This window comes from Sus scrofa, chromosome 1 (genome assembly GCF_000003025.6).
Source record: "Sus scrofa isolate TJ Tabasco breed Duroc chromosome 1, Sscrofa11.1, whole genome shotgun sequence".
NCBI classification, from domain to species: domain Eukaryota; kingdom Metazoa; phylum Chordata; class Mammalia; order Artiodactyla; family Suidae; genus Sus; species Sus scrofa.
Genome location: NC_010443.5, coordinates 62,514,569 through 62,532,710, shown reverse-complemented (window position 1 = coordinate 62,532,710; position 18,142 = coordinate 62,514,569). Strand labels below are relative to the sequence as shown.

Here is an 18,142-nt window from a genome sequence, read left to right as displayed (position 1 = left end):
AGACTCTCCGAGTCTTTGAAACCTGAGGCATTTCCATTTTTCTATCCTGGTTTGAGTAGGTCAGCAGAGTTTTGCATGGCCTCCCCAAAGGTCATCATTTACATTTTCTTCTATCACAGCCATATTTTATCTTCCACTTCATGGTGACATTTCATCACCACCATGATAGCCTTTGTCACTCCTGAGGTTGATCTCTAGATTTTCAAACAATCAAGCCATCCAAGTGAATTTCTCTTATGTTTCTAATAATGTAGGAATTTTATGTAGATAGATACTGAGCTCAAGTAGCAGAACATATTCTCCCCATAGCCAACCCCACCCCAAAGAATTATATTGTCATCATCATTATATTGTCCACAAAGTGAGATGGGTTTTTTTTTTCTTACTTTCTTAAACTTACACAAAGTCATAAAGTTCTTTCTTTTCATCTACTTTATTAAGTTCTTTTTCTTTGTAGGACCCTAAAGATAGGTCAAAAAACCAATCTGATGGACATCAGTACTAAAATAAACATTCTTGTTTGTGCCAGCCCTCACCTATTCTTCATACTTGTGAACCCCAAATCTATTTGTCCTCTGGCTAACTTCCTTCTTTATAGGTTAATAATGTCTTGAAAACTGGGCAACCACTAGTTTTCAATCAAAATACAGTAAATGACGTCATCAATAGAAGAATGCTGATTGGCCTTCTTCACAATCTGTATCACCCTTCCCCAACATACTTTCAGATTTGGATAGATTCTTCAAGGTACAAAATACGGGTTCTCTTTACATTGCTATGGCTATTTAAAACGTACATGAGGATGCCAGGCTTTGTCATTTAATTGTGGTCAAAGTTTATCCTAAGTACTTCAGCTCAATGTAGATTTACATTATTGAATAAAGTGATAAGTATTCATTATGACAGACCTATTATTAGTTCCAGTCATCTTTTTGCAATTCTATTCTTTTTTTTTTTTTTGTCTTTTGTCTTTTTTTGTTGTTGTTGTTATTGTTGCTATTTCTTGGGCCACTCCCGAGGCATATAGAGGTTCCCAGGCTAGGGGTTGAATCGGAGCTCTAGCCACCGGCCTACGCCAGAGCCACAGCAACGCGGGATCCGAGCTGCGTCTGCGACCTACCCCACAGCTCAGGGCAACGCCGGATTGTTAACCCACTGAGCAAGGGCAGGGACCGAACCCGCAACCTCATGGTTCCTAGTCGGATTCGTTAACCACTGCGCCACGACGGGAACTCCTGCAATTCTATTCTTGATGTTAGTTTTATGTTTTACTCATCTGGTCTTGAATTACAAATGAATTACATTTCCAAAACTACAAAATTCTTATTCAAAATATTTATCAGCTATCATCAGAAGAGATGGCAGATTAAGCTAATTTTTTTTTTTGCCCACTGTATAGCAAGGGGGTCAGGTTATCCTTACATGTATACATTACAATTACAGATTAAGCTAATTTTTAAATGTATGCTTTTTACGAAGCTGAAATTATTTTCTAGCTTCTGAGGCTCCACTGGGGAGGTTATTATATTTGGTTGTTCATACTACACATTTGTAACTAGAGCTGTGGAATTTTAACAGTTGGGTCAGACCTACCTGAAATCTAAGGGATTCTGCATGGACCTATCACTTATTATAGAACATCAGAGGGTTTCTAAGGAAGCAAAAGCATTTTCTTCCTAAGTAGAATTGAATTGCTAGTCTATTCAGGGGAATTTCTTTGCATTAAAGTAGTTATGTTAGTTCCTAATCATCCATGAATTACTGAAAATGTCTTTGAAAAGATTTGAAGTGTGGGGGTCTTTACTATCATCTGGTGCACTAACGTTGAAATTAAAGATGGACTTAGATAAGAGATCTTATTTTCTTTTTAAATAAATGTGCCTTTTCCATTAGATTATTGTCTCTATGGTTGTCCCACTGAGCTGTAAATTATTCCCATTATTTTATCATGTGCCTCGTTTCTGTCGTCCTGGTAACAAAGCATAATTGCCTTTTTAATATTTATGTATTTTATTCAAATGATTCTTTTTAACTAAAGGAAAAATGAACTCTAACAGTTGAAGGGCATGCCAATTCTAATCTCTGTAAAACTTCCTTTTCTTTCTCTTGTTTTTGGCCTTTCTCTGGTATTAGTTCTATAAAATGAACTTGAGTACAGACACTGACATAATTTTTAAAATATATGTACAAAAAATGTACATTGAACAGTAAAACTATCCATTTTATTTACTAAATGTAAATGTGATAATCAAATATTGCAAATTAAATATCATTGCTAGTAAATTCAGTCATTCTCATTAAGGCATACAAATTATTTTAAAGGAAGCTAATTCTGACCCCTTATTATTATCTGTTACCCTGTTGCAGTGCTCAAATAATGAAAACATTTTTTACAATGAAAGCTCATTTCAGATTGACTTTTTTTTTAAAGGGTTTGTCAATCACTTAAGCTGGGGCTAAAAAACCTCACAGTTTGCACAAATTTAAAACCAATTACATTGATATCTCTTTTTTCTTCAGTAACATTTTATTTCAATATCTAAATATACTTTGGGGAATTATATGTTAAAATGCTGGGAAGAGTATATAGTAAGTGGTGATATGACACATTTTCATCTCATTCTACTGCTGTCATAATTTAAAAAAGAAAAAAATGCAGGAAAGCTAGTACTTAATTTGGAGATAAACAGATTGTGAAAACAGATTTTAGTTTTCAAGAAGAAGGAAACTATAATATGAGCTAGAGAAATAAAAAAAAACTGTAAAATTATATAAAACTGCATAATCTTAATCTTTGACTTAAGCTCAGTGCATATCAATCAGTTCATAAATGTTTTGAAGTCAAAGAATATTTTTAAAAATACTTGAAATTTAATGCTGCATACTGAGTAAGGAAAAACATAATTTAAAAAAGTACTGCCAGAGAAAAAATTAAACATTTATATACTATTTCAAGTTTGGAAGTGGTCAATCCCTATGGCTTATCCATCAATTTTAGAGGGAACATTGGAAGGCTCACTTCCACCTTTGATTCTAGTCTATTGCATTGTATAGAAAGTTTGTAAGCATTATCCAACACATCACAAAATTTATGTAATAAAATTTGTTTGGCAGTTATTTTTAAGGTGATTTTAAGGATTAAATTACAGGTTCTTCAAATTACACATTCTATTTTTAAATCTAATCTTAGGTTATTTGTAAGTGACTGGAATTTTTAATAGCTTTGAAATAAGATGAATTACTTCAATTTGTAAATAAAACAATGTTACTTTAAAGATAAGACTGAAACTTTTTTTTCAAATAGTCTTTTTTTAAACAGGTTTAGGTTCACAACAAGATGAGAGGAAGGTACAAATATTTTCTATGCAGTTCCTGCCCCCAGCTATGCATATCCTCCCTCATTGTCAATATGCCCCACCAGAGTGGTACATTGCTATAGCTGATGAACCTACACTGACACATCATTAACACCAGCATCTACAGTTTATGTTAGGGTTCACTCTTGATGTAATAAATTCTATGGGTTTGAACAAATGTATAATGACATGTAACCACCATCACTGAACCAGACATAGTATTTTCACTGCCCTAAAATTTCTCTGTGCTCTGCCTATACATTGCTTCCCCCTAATCCTTAGCAACTACTGATTTTTTACAATTTCCATAGTTTTGCCTTTTTCAGATATAGCTAGAATCACACAGTATTAGCCTTTTGAGATTGACTTCTTTCATTTAGTAATATGTATGTAAGGTTCATTCACATCTTTTCATCGATTGATAATTCATATTTTTTAGTGCTGGAAAATTTCCTTTGACTGGATATATCACAGTTTATTATCTATTTGCTAATAAATGACATCTTGCCTACTTCCAACTTTGGGTAATCATGAATAAAGCTTCTAAAACTATTCACAATGGTCAAAAGATAGATACAACCTAAGTATCTATCAGGAGATGAATAGATCAACAAAATGTCAGATAACGTAAAATGGAATATTATTTAGCCTTAAAAAAGAATCAAATTCTGACACATGCTACAACATGGATAACCTTGAGAACATCATGTCAAATAAAATAGGCTAGTCAGAGAAGACACGCATCACATGATTCTATTTATATTTTGTATCTAGAGTAGTCCAACTCACAGACTTACATGGTTGGAAAGTAGAACAGTGGTTTCCATTAGATAAGGGAGGAGGAATAGGGAGTCAATATTCAAAGGGTACAGATTTTCAGTTTGGGAAGAAGAAAACACTTCTGGAGATTGATGGTAGTGACCATCACAATGGTGTGAATGTATTCATGACAATGAACTGTACATATGAAGATGGTTAAAAGAGTAACTATGTTATGCATATTTTACCACAATAAAATTTATAAAATCTATTTAAAAATAATAAAGTTGGGAGTTATGGCTGTAGCTCAGTGGGATGCAAACCTGACTAGCAATGATGACGATGCAAGATCAATACCTAACCTCAATGGGTTAAGGATCCAGCATTGCTGTGAGCTATGGTATAGGTCGCAGAGGTGGCTCAGATCTGGTGCTGCTGTGGCTGTGGCATAGCCTGGCAGCTGCAGCACTCCATATGCCACAGGCATTGCCCTAAAAAGCAAAAAAATAAAATAAAGCTGCTACAAATATCTGCGTACAGGTTTTTGTGTTGGTATACATTTTTAACTCTTTTGAGTAAATACCAAGGTGTAAGATTGCTGGACTATGTTGTAGGAGTGCGGTTACTGTGTTGTAGGAGTGTGGCTAGTGTTTTTTTTTCTCCAATTTTTTTTTTTTTTTTTTTTTTTTTTTTTGTCTATTTTAGGGCTGCACCCACCACATATGGAAGTTTGCAGGTGAGGGGTGGAACTGGAGCTGCAAAGCCATGCTGGGTCCATAACCCAATGACTGAGGTCAGGGATCAAACCCAAGTCCTCATGAATACTAGCCAGGTTCATTACCACTGTGCCACCATGGGAATTCCATGTGTTTAGTTTTATAAGACACTACCAAACTGTTTTTCAAAGTGTGGTTCCATTTATATCCCCACAAGCAATATATGAGAACTCTTGTTGCCCTATACCCATGTAAGCATTTGGTGTTATCAATGCTAAGAGTTTTGGCCATTTTAATAGGTGTATAGTGGTATTTCATTAGTTATTATGCATTTTCTTAATGACATATAACTTGCTCCCTCTTTTACTATGTACTTATTTGCAATGTCTATATCTTCTTTGGTGAAAAGTCTTGGGCCCATTTTTTAAATGGGTTTGTAATTTTGTCGAGTTTTCAGAGTTCTCTGGATATTTTGGATAACTTCTTTATCAAAGATATTTTTTGCAATATTTTTCCAAGTCTGTGACTTGTCTTTTCATTCTCTTGACATTGTCTTATATAGAACAGAAACTTTCAATTTTAATGACGTCCTACTTATCAATTCTTTCTTTCATGGATTGTTCTCCTGGCATTACATCTCAAACGTCATCATCAAATTCAAGGTCATCTAGCTGTTCTATGTTATTGTCTAGAAACATCATAATTTTCGTATTTGGTGTCTTATTTATTCATTTTGAGTTATTTTTTGTGAAGGGTATAAGGTTTATGCCTATATTCTTTTTTTTCTCATGTGGAAGCCTGGTTATTCTAGCACCACTTGTTGAAGACTTTCTTCTCCATTGCATTGCCTTTGCTCCTTGTAGACTGCAATTTATTAGAAAAATTTTCACATATATTCTTGTGGTGGAGATAATGCTATGTGTCCATCAAACTTGAGCAATTAGGGAAAACAATGCATTTGAATTTTGATCAAAGTAATGTGGGCACAAGTGATGTCTGCTACCTGTAATCTCCCTTTATCTTCTATTTCTTCTCTATCCCAATTCATGCATTTAACAGCAAAATTACTAAATGGATAATCTGAATCCCTAGTTAACATTTAGAGGAAAGCTGCCTAAGAGATCTGTCTGACCTGCCTTAGAATATGGTAAAAATTATAATTCAAATTCCTTTGTGTTAAATTACAGAAATCATCAAACATGGAAGCTAGCATTACTTATCTGAAAAAATATAGTGCAATATAATACAATAATTTTTCTTAAGGCCCCAAAAAGCAGAAATTTCCTTAGAAATCAGGACTTTTGTTGGGTTAAAATTATAGTATTTAGTAATTATAATTTTCTTATATAAAAATAATAATGGTTCTTTTTAATAGCATTAAGTGTATGTCTATAAAATATGTGTCACTGAGAATATCTAGGGCTGATTACTACTAGATTTTTGAACAATAATCTTGTTTTTGATACATAATCTTCAGTACTATCACTATGACAGCTTCTTCAGACTCTAATCAGTTTAAAAACTATTGTTCTAATAATTAAATCAAGAATAAAAAAGGTTATTTGCCTGACAGAGTATCTGTCATTCCAATCACTTAAACGCATATGTAATATTCATGTAGATATAGGACAAGTGATGGTGGGAATACATGTACAAGTTACTAAATACAGAGACTGTATTTGTCTGGTTAATAATATATTCACTAATATTCTGTCTCATTGAGTATCAGTTACTGTAAGAGTGGTCTTGAAATATCTGACTGCAATACTACAGTTGCCCATTTCTTTTTGCAGGTGATTAAACACATATTTTGACACTCTATTTTGATTCATACATGTTTGGATCATTAGATCTTGGAGAATTGATTCCTTTATCATCATACAATGTTTTTCTCTATGCCTAGATTGCTTTTCTTCTTCTAAAGTCTGCTTTGTCTGAAATTAATATACCTATTTCAGCTTTTTTTGATAAGTGCATTATGTATATTTTTCTATCCTCTTAATTTTAATCTGAGTCTTTATGTTTAAAATGTCTTTCTTGTAGACAACATAGAGGTAGCACTTTTTTCTTTTTTTTTCATTTTTTTGCCCTGTCTCTTCTGGATCTAATTGAGAATTTCATATTCTAGTTATCTCTTCTTTTAGCATATCAGTTATACTTTCCAAAACTTCTCATGATTGCCCTATAGTTTCCAATATATATTTGAATTAATCTAAGTCAATGTTTAAATAACACTAAACCATTTTATATGTAGGCTGCATTTATAATAGAGCATCCCTAATTCCTCCTTCTTGTCCCTTAAGGTATTCCTACTATTCATTTCACTTATCCAGATATTATGGTTACTGAATACATGAGTACATTATTATTATTATTTCTTAGTTATACTTAGATCATTAAATAAGAAAAGTAAAAGATTTTACCTTCACTTATTCCATTTTCCATGCTCTTTATGTAAATCCTAGTTTCTGACCTATACTACCTTCTTTCTCCTTAGATACTATATGTTAACAGTTCTTGAAGGCAATTCTCATATCAGTGAATTCCTCAGTTTATAATTTCATTAAATATACAATTATAGGGTTTTTTTTTCTTTCAGTTCTTTAAATATTTCACTTTACCCTCTTTTTGATTATATTCTATTTAGATGTCTGTCCTAATTCTTATCTATGTTCTTCTAAAGGTGATTCTCCCCCTCTGGTTTAAAGATTTTCTCTCTAAAAATCTTTGATTTTCTGCAGTTTGATGTTACCTTTGTTAAGTATTTAACCTGTTTGATAGTCTCTGAACCTCCTGGATCTGTGGTTTTGTGTCTGTCATTAATTGGAAAATTATCAGCCATTTTAACTTCAAATATTTCTTTTGGTTCACTCTTTCTTTTTCTGTTGGCACTGTGTGTGTGATGCACCTTTTGAAATTGCCTCACAGTTAGGTGTTCTTTTCAGTTTCCTTCATAATATTTTTGTTTCTCTTTGTATTTCAATTTGGGAAGTTTCTGTTGGCATGTCTTCACATTCACTGATTCTTTCCTTAAACATACCCAGTCTACTGATGAGTCCTTCAAAGGAATTCTTTATTTCCATTACAGTATTTTTGATTTAGCATTTCCTTCTCTTTCTTAGAGCTTATATCTCTTTGCTTACATTAACCATCTGTTCTTGCATGTTGTCTACTTCTTTTTGCATGAGATCCCTTAGCATATTTGTCATAGTTATTTTAATTTCCCTATCTGTTAATTCCAATGTAAGTATCATGTGTGAATCTTGTTCTGATGTTTTCTTTTTCTCTTCAGACTGTTTCCTCTTGCCTTTTGGCATGCTTTGTAAATTTCAATGAAAGACAGACAGATCACATTGGGTAGTAAGTTTTATGTTAATCTTGTTAGGATTTGGGTTGTATCAGTTTTTATGACACTAGAGCCCTATTAGTATTGTGGTAAGATTTGGGGGAGGATGACTGTTTGTAATCTTATGATTTAATCTCAGTCTCTTAGTGGTCCTGTGTCCTAGGTCTATCAACTTCACAAATGTTGCTCCAGTGATATGACTTTTTACCTACCCTTCACCAGAGGACAGGTTGTTATCACATAGCTCAAAGCTCTAATCCTGTAATCACATTGGTCTTTCTGGGGTAGTCTGACCCATCATAAGTCATCTCGTTAGCATAAACTCAAGTGTGCCCCTAGGGTTCCACAAGAACAAAGATACTACTGTCACTTAGGAAATTCCAGGAGTTTAGGTAGATGTTCCCTCCCAGGAACCAGGAACAAAGACCACCTGCTTTCTTTATTATACAAGAGCCATCCATATTCCAAGGCAAAGTTCTGGGAACACATAAAACTATAAACTATAAACAAAAAGTTCTGTGACTGAGAAAAGTCAGAGGTTAGTCTGTCAATACAAAGGACTAGAGGCTAGTGTACACATATTGGTAATTATCAGGAGCTAAATAATCATTTTAGTTCAGTTGCAAATTTAACAGTTTTGTTTAAAATTTTATATTCAAGCTAGTAACTTTACTTATACTACTAAAAATTATAGTAGCTAGCATTTACAGATTTTTTTTTTAAGAGTCCATGGCTTTTCATTAGCTGACTTCCTGCCAGGAAAGAAGGGTCTTTCTTATTCCTGTTAGTCTCTGTTACTTTGCAGGGCATAAGAGCTTCTCTTCCTGGTCTCCTGACTCAATTTAATTGAGGTTTCTGTTTATTAGTTGTTTTTTTTTTTACAACATACTCATTATGTTTCAAAATATATGCATATCTATATGTTTAATGCCCTTGTTTACAAGTCAATTGGTTATATTTTACTTTTTCTTCTATTTTGTGTACTCAAATTATACTTTAGGCTCTAGATAAAAACCTTAATTTATAGATGGAAATTTGGTTTCAGAAAACCTTAAATTGATACCTGTCCCAATATCTTGGGAACTCTGTTTCTTTTTTTCAATTTTAAAATACATCATAAATGATGTAGGCTACAAAATCTTGCAAAATATTTTATGTCAATTTTTTTCTTAGTATCCCATGGCATGTGGAGTTCCCACGCTAAGGATCAGATCCAAGCCACAGTTACAACCTAAACCATAGCTGTGGCAATGCCAGGTCCTTATCCCACAGTGCCAGGCCAGGGATCAAACCTGAATCCCAGGGCTCCCAAGACACCACTGATCCTGTTGTGCCACAGCAGGAACTTCTAGGTCTTAATTTTTAATGTATACTCAATATATGTAGATGTTCTCCACTATTGCTCAGCTCCTATGCAATTTTTTTTTAACTATAAAAGGAATAATAATTATTAACTAGGGACTACAAAAGAGATACACAGAGAAAAGCATAAAAATGCAAAAGAGAAAATGCCTCACTGCTTCATGAATCAGGGTGGACTACATTGGAATGTATTTGGGCTTTTAAATATATGCATAAAAAATGAATCTCTAATAATAATATTAAAAAATTAATGAAAATCAAAAGATATTAGATAAGAGGTTTAATGTGGCCAAAACATGGTTAAAGATGAGGTTAGATCTAGCCGAAGCTAAATCACAAATGATCATTTATTCCATAGTCAGACATTTGGGTTTTCAATTTTAAGTCCAAAGGAAAACACTGAAGGATTTTAGGCCAGACAGCATCATGATGAGATATACTTTAAAAGTTATTTCTGAGCCAGTGTGAGAAAGAATTTTATTATTTGTAAAGCGATGTTATTAAATATTTTTCATTAAGTATAAATGATACATGGAAGAGCACATAATTTATTATCATAAAGCTTGATCAATTTTCACCAAGGGGCTGTATTTGTCATCAGAATCCAAATCAATACAGAGAACATTGAACACTGTCAGTCCCATAAAAAGCCACTTGTGGGAGTTCCCATCGTGGCGCAGTGGGAACAAATCTGACTAGGAGCCATGAGGTTGAGGGGTTGATCCCTGGCCTCACTCAGTGGTTAAGGATCTGGCATTGCCGTGAGCTGTGGTGTAGGTTGCAGACGTGGCTCAGATCCGGCATTGCTGTGGCTCTGGCGTAGGCCAGCAGCTATAGCTCTGATTAGACCCCTAACCTGGGAACCTCCATATACATGGGTGCGGCCCCCCAAAAAAACAGCCACTTGCAACTTCTCCCAGTGACCCATATACCTCCTCAAAAAGAAACAATACCCGCACTCAAACATTTTATTTGTTTGCAATGCTGTACAGTATTCCACTTTATAACTTATTCTAATTAATACACCTTTTCTACTGTTGTCTGTTTTTTTTTTTTTTTAAGTTTGGGCTGTTATAAATAATGATACTATGAACATTCATATATGTGTGCGTGTGTGTGTGTGTTCATTTGCATATATTTCTGTGGAATCTAGACCAGGTTGTGGAATTCTGGGTCAGAGAACACAACTTTGTTCATATTTAATATATACTGCCAAATAGATTTCCAAAACATATTGAATTTCAGAGGTCTGTTTGTATTTAGATGGAGAGGCTAAATAGCAAGTAAAAACATAGCTTAGTCTCTTAGGAGAACATAAGAGGAGCATATACGTATTATTTATCAGCATCTGGGTAGTAGTTAAAGCCATTAAAAGGGAATGAGATTACTAAGTGGATAAAATAATGGTTAAGAAGAGAAAGCTACTACGAATAAACCTAGGAAACTCTTTATTTACTGAGTGAATGGAAGAAGAGGAACTCACAGAATCTAAAAAGGAAAAGTCACAGGTAAATGAAAATGAGAAAAAAATTTGATAATAGGCTAAGTATATATATGTTTCAGAAATAGCAGTTAAGAAATACAGTTTTTAAAAAGCTAAAGAAAAAAAAAGAAGCGAAATGTTTTAATTTGGACTGAGTCTCTGGGAGGTCATTGTTAAACTCATAAAGACTATATGTTAGTGAAGGTAGGGGTCATAGACCAAATGATTATTGGAAATGAGAGATGATTCCAGGTGAAGAAACAGAAGATTACGTTCAAATTGCCTTTCTTTAGTGGAAGAGTGAGTACATGAAAGAGACATCTAAGGGAGGAAAATAGCTTAGAAAAGTACATTTCTTGTCTCTTAGACAAGTTTAGCAGTGCATGATTTCTGTTAGCTTATTTTTTCTATTTATAGAATATTTCAATTGTATTTTTATAATACCTGCTGGCCTTTGATATTATTTGTAGCAATGAATTGTACCATGACAAACTAGTTTATTAAACAAAGACAGAAGAGAAAAAATGGAGGAAAAGAACCTGCTAACATGTTTCCCTTTAATTAGCAACATCCATAAGTTTCTTATCCCAGCTCATGCCAGGGCTGCTACTAATGTCACACACTGGTCCTGCCACAGTAACACTGTTCAATAGAGCTTGAAATTAGCAAGAGACACAGGGACTCTTTGACAGCCAGTCCAATCATGGCCACCAATTCTGAGCAAACAGCAGCAACTATTTTGCTCACAGGAGAAATAAGATTTGTGGAAATATTAAAGAAACGTGAATACCACTGCTTTATAGTAATTGGCTCTTTGCGATTCATGCTGGCTTGATTCTGAAACCTACAAATTGAAAGCTTAAAAGCCATATTTCAGAAAATGTCTCTTTTCCTAAACAATGAAAAGAGACAAAATGTCTGTTAAAGTAACGAACTAGCTTTTAGTTTCAGTTATTGTGATTGTATGTACAAGTTTCTAAACTAGGCACACTAAAATAACACTAAAATACATGCTAAAGTCATTGCTTTCCACAGATTTTTAGTATAACTGTTAATTTATATATATGCATGTATGTGTATATATATATGTTTTTTAAGTATTTTTATATTTCAGGTATCAGTATTTTTCATGTGTCTATGTGCCTTAAAATACACCCTTTTCCCTCCATGCCTTTTTGTTTGTTTGTTTTTAAGCTAATGGCATTTCAGTTACTGGGTAAATTTATTTTCCCGAATTTATTTTTGTATACGGGAAGATTTTTTTTTTTGTAAGCAGATTGTAAACATGTCCTATGACTAAACAAAGTGCATATATGTGTGTGTGTGTGTGTGTGTGTGTGTGTGTGTGTGTGTGTATAACTCTGTGAATCAAAGGAGAGATCTTTTGCTAAGAGCCACAGAATTCACCTCTATGTACTAAAGGAGCAATGGAATATTAAGAATATGGGTGGTAAATTGAAAATCAAAGCAGTAACTACCATCATACTAATCTCATTATCACATTAAAACAGTTATAACAAATTCTGAATTTAATATGCAGTTGCTATGCTCTAATACCACAGACATATGTATGATATACTCATTTGGGAAAAAAATATGGCAAAATATTTTTAAAACCTATAAATATACTTGGTCCTTTGACTTACTAATCTCTTCTTAAGAATTTGTCTTGTAAAGTAATTCAAAGATCTTAACATATCCTTACTCTGGGCCCAGTCAATGTAGCATTATTTATTGTATCAAAGGATTTAGTAATACTTAAAAGACCTAAAAAATGTGAATTAGTCTGCTTGGGCTATTATAACAAAATGCCACAAACTGGGAGGCTTGAACAGCAGAAATTAGTTTCCCACAGTTCTGTAGGCTGGGAAGTCCAAGATCAAGGTAAAACACAATTTGAGTCCTGAGGAGAGCTCTCTTTTGTTTTTGTGATTAGTTGTATCCTCATATGGCAAAGAGAGGAAAAGAGATGATATTATCTCTTGGTCCCTCTTCTTATGAAAGTACTAAGTTGATAAAGATCACTGCCCTCCCTTATAACTTAATTTAACATTAACTACTTCCTTAAAAATCCCATCTACCAATACAGCTACAATGAGGGTTAGGACTTCACTATATAAATTTAGCAGCAGTCACAAACATTCATTCCATAGAAGACTCTTAGAACTTCATTAAAGTAATGTGTAAAAAGATTGAGTAGAAATGTGGGAAAATGTTTAGAAGTTAAATGTAAAATATAAAAAGTATATATAGCATGATGTAAAATATATTCTAATAGTATTGAATTGAAAGAGGCTTGAAAAATACAATAAAAATGAACATGAACTCTTCAAGTGCTATATTTAGATTACATTATTTTATGTAAAAGCATAGGTAGCCTGATATATGACAGGACTATCATTTCAGGTAAAAGAGAGATAGGATGTTTTTCATGTGGAAATATATATGAATCCCTACCTCACGCCATACATAATCAATTTCTGAAAAATTAAAATATTCAACTTAAAAAAAACCTTACAAACAATTAAAAGAAAATGTTGAAAATAATCATCATGGCCTCAAGGTAAGAAAGGTTTTAGATTTATTTTCTTTCTTTCTAAAGATAACCAAAATTATTTAGGTTAATTTTAAGTAAATGATTTTAAACAATCTTCTCTGATAATTTTAGCAAGTAGAATTAATTTCCCTGATAACCTTGATAATTTGTGACATAGTTATGTCATAAACATGTAGAAGGAACATTCTATTCTCAGTTGGGGATATATTTGTGCTGGTCAAGCAAATTAATGAAATATAAAAAGAAAATGAGGGGAATTAAAACACAGCAGGCTTTTATGTTCTTTAAAATAATTTGATTCATTAGGAGGCTGGGGAAAGGATTTCTTAAGTAAAATATATGAAGTAGAAAGTATAAAAGAAAAAGAATAATACACTATTACAATAAGGATAAAAATGTTAACTATTCATAAGTCTTTTTTCTCTAATGGGATTGAAAAGACAAATCACACTTAGATCTTGACAAGTCATATTTGGAACACAGGCTGGGGAAAGATATTTGCTACAGCCACACTATCAACAGTGGATTGGCCTTCAGAACATATGAAGAGCTCCTATAGAGTAAAAAGTAAGAGTTTACTTCTTTTCAGAAACATTGACAGGTAACTCTTTAGGGCAGAATAATGTCAAAATGCCCCTAGGGTCATCCAAGATTAAATTAATCATTCTATTTAACATCTAAATACCACTTCCTAGGTTATTACTAATTTACCAGGATGTCCTTTCAGTTGGAAAAATATGTATATATTTCAATGCTCTATACTTATTTTTACATTTGTTTTCCTATAGAATGTATGTGGAATCCTTTAAGTAATACACTGAGGGAGGAGAAAAAACTAGAATTGATTTCCTGTTATCCCACTCCAGAAACATAAGGTCAATTTGACTTTCAGAGATATTTAAACTTCAAAATAGTTTACTTAAAACCTCTCCGTATGATTAATTCTGCATTTTTTTTAAACTTTTTGGGCCACCCCTGCCACATATGGATGTTCCCGGACTAGGGGTTGAATTGGAGCTGCAGCTGCTGGCCTATACCACAGCAACACAGGATCCAAGCCGCATCTACAACTTACACCACAGCTCACAGCAGTGCTAGATCTTTAACCCACTAGGCGAGGCCAGGGATCAAACCCACATGCTCATGGATGCTAGTCATGTTTGTAACCCGCTGAGCCACAATGGGATCACCCTAATTCTGCAATAATTTTTGACTAAACAAAACCCCAAATTTCAAACAGAACTGATGTCATATTTTCAGCATCATATTCCTAGGTGCCCCCAGGCCTTTCTTGGGACAGTCCAAGCCAAACTGGTTCTCCCAATGTTTTGACTAGTTTAACATTTGCCCAAATTATTCATTTCTTGTGAAAGTAATATACCTTAAAGCTGCATAGGAGTAGTAGCTTTGAAGTTCCATCCAGCTAGCAACTATGTGACACATGAAGTTAAATTTGAAAGACAAATAGCAATACAACTTGGCTCTCTTTTCCCAAAGTCTTTTAGTCACAATATAACCTACTACCCCTTTTCAGGTAACTTTAAGAATGCATGCATGGTACCTGGTGATCAAACAAAGTATGCTAGGACTCAAGTTTCTAGGGACAGTCTTAGGTTGTGCTGTTGTGGCCCCAGTTTCTGCTTTATATATTGGCCAGTGATGCTCAGGCCCAAGCAGTGAACTGGCTGCAAAGACAATGCTACAGCCAGAAACAAGAAGATTGGGCTTATCAAAGTATGTGAAAATGTGCCCCAAGTCACTATCTCATTTGTTATTTCTAAATCAATATACATTTTACAGTCTAATGTATATGATTACACCTTTTCATTTTTAATTTATTTTTAAAATAATTTTTGAATTGAAGTACTTTACATCTACCTAAATAATCCGTATATAAATATTTTAAAAACAGCATATTTTAATGATTTTATCACTCCTTTTGTACTCTCCAAAGAGACTGAAGTTGGAGAGCACTTAAATGGTAACCCCACCTACTTTATCTTTGTTATTCCATTTGTCCAGTTTACATAATTATAAAACATATATTTTCATATTAACCGTGTACCAGGTATATTTAATCTTCAGATCAATTCCATCAAGTAGAACTATAATTATTTCTATTTAATAGATTAGGAAAATGAGACTGAGACATAGAAAGGTATAACTATTCTACAATTTATTTTTTACAGTAAATAATTGAGAAGTTTAGAATTTGACTTTGAGTTCACATCTCATGCTCTCAACCATTCTATTCTCATTCATGAATTCCCCTGTGCAGTCATGAAATCTCTCAGTGCCAGGAAATCTCAGAACATTTAAAAAATAAGAACACACTGCAAAAGACATGAGTTGAACTTGGGCATGAATTTTGCAATGCAAAATGGGAAATTTACTTTACTGTTAGTCAGACCATGAGCAACAGGGAAGAGTGTGTACCTATTACAAAATGTATTTCTGGTCCTTCTATATTTTAAGTAATTATGCCTAAGTAATTGTCTGTGTGTGTGTGTGGGGGGGGGGGTGTCTGTGTGTGTGTGTGGTGATTAGAGGGTTGCGACAAATATAAAATCAACACAATGTACATCTTGTTAGATAATACTTCAAATAAACCATATAAAAATGAAACATGCCTTATAGCTCTATAAAAATATTAAAAGTGGATGTGTTTCCATCAGGGAAGAACACAAAGAATATACATGACCATCACTGTATTGTACAGAACTATGGTCCCATCAGATTGTGACTGCCATCACAGGTTTTAGTGAGGCGATGATACTGCTCAAAAGAATTCAGAATTGATCTTCAGGCATCTCTGTCTACTTTTTTAAAGTAGCAAAGAAATCAATTCTTTTAGAAGAGGAACAGAAGACTTTGATATAGCAAAATATGAAGGAAACAAAGTGAAGTAATTAATACTCAGGAATAATGGTTACCAAAAAAAGCATGAATTTAATCTTTATACCCATCTTTTGGAGCTTAGAAGTGATAAAAGAATAGCAGCACTGAACAGACTGGCCCTAACTAATGAGAAGGGAAAACAGGAGCAGACCTAGAGACCAAGCTGTTTCCAAAATTGTCACTGTAATGCTTAAGGTGCCACTTTCTACTCTCAGCATATTTTGAATTGGAGATGGATTCTTCCTCTTGTCCTCCTCAATTGCTCCACTGACTAGAAGCATCACTCCATCTCCTATTGACCCAAAGCAAGGCAGGCCATGTCCTTTTCCTGTGGCCAGGGCCCCACTGGGAGCCAGTGGCACACTCTTTGGTCTGCCAGGTTGTTCTGTAGATCAAAAGACTAACGCAGATTATAGATTGAGTCACATCAAGGCCAGTGTTTTTTACTCTTACAAAGTTATACATTCCTGCCTAAGTAATTGGTTTCTGGAATGAACATAGTTTCAAAAAATAACTACTAAATTTTTTATCTCTTAACTTGAAAAAAAAATCACTATGCTTTTATTGGAAAACAATCATAAACTCAAAAAACTCCTAAGTAAAAGAATTTCTTTTTACTTTATTATTTTATTTATCTGAGTTCCATTTCCATGGAAACAGAATAGAAATTGCAGCTAGAGGCCAGAAGCAGATTGGAAACACGTTTTCTTGACTTCGCTAGCTATCTGCTAGAGGTGATAGACAATGCTACAGTGTTACAGGTTAAACTAATAGTAATAATAATAATAAAGAAAAAAAAACAAAGAAAGACTTCCACTGGGCAAGCGTTTTTCATTGTCAAAAACCTAAGGAAGACTCAATAAAATATAATACACAAAAATTTACTCCTTTCCAATAAAATTCATTGAATACTTTGAACATGTTGCACCAAAAACAAGGGCATAACATGTGAAACAGATTTTTAAGTTAACTTCGGTAACTTTCAATAAGCAGAAAACAAATGTTTAAATGTTAACTGAAGTCAGATATGTAGAAATTCAGAAACATATAGAAAACAAAAAAGAAGATTAAAAAGTTAATCCCAGAGAGCCAAGTCTTGCTGACAGCTGACCCCAGAACAAACACACACATAGATAAATGAATCTTCCCTCATTGGGAACTTACCTCCTAAGACTGAATCCACTGTTTCAATATAAGATATTTTTGATAGCTCTGGAAATCTTTTTTAGCTGAGGTTCTATGTAGCCACCTGATAGAAAAAAATGGAGTATGTCATTCACACCTGTATAAGCTAATAGACTTCTGGAAAGAGCTGATGATACCATTTATTCCTGTTTGACCAAACATCTATTATACCACTGAAAAAAAAACACCAGAACTCAAGATTACTAATAAATAATGAACACTGAGCTTATTGGCTAGAAAATATTTGGTTAGCTAATGGAAACATATAAAGATATTAACAGTTATGTGTATTTTTTAAAAATTTAAGAGACTATGTCTCCTAGTTAAGATTTATATATGTATAAATATACAAAATATATACATATATATATATATATCACAATTCTGTCTCGTGGAGTCATCAATGATGTAGATAAGAAAAAAAAAACTTTCATGAAAACTTATTTTAAATAATGATTTAGCAAACTGTGTGTTTTTAGT

General features: G+C 33.5%; 1 long non-coding RNA gene across 1 annotated transcript in view; it reads right to left on the bottom strand.

The window, feature by feature from the left end:
- Positions 1-18,142, bottom strand: part of LOC110260379 — a 204,020-nt gene that overhangs the window by 132,781 nt on the left and 53,097 nt on the right. The window contains exon 2 of the long non-coding RNA XR_002343613.1: positions 17,642-17,726. This is a non-coding gene — a long non-coding RNA (uncharacterized LOC110260379). The remainder of the gene's footprint in view (positions 1-17,641; positions 17,727-18,142) is intronic.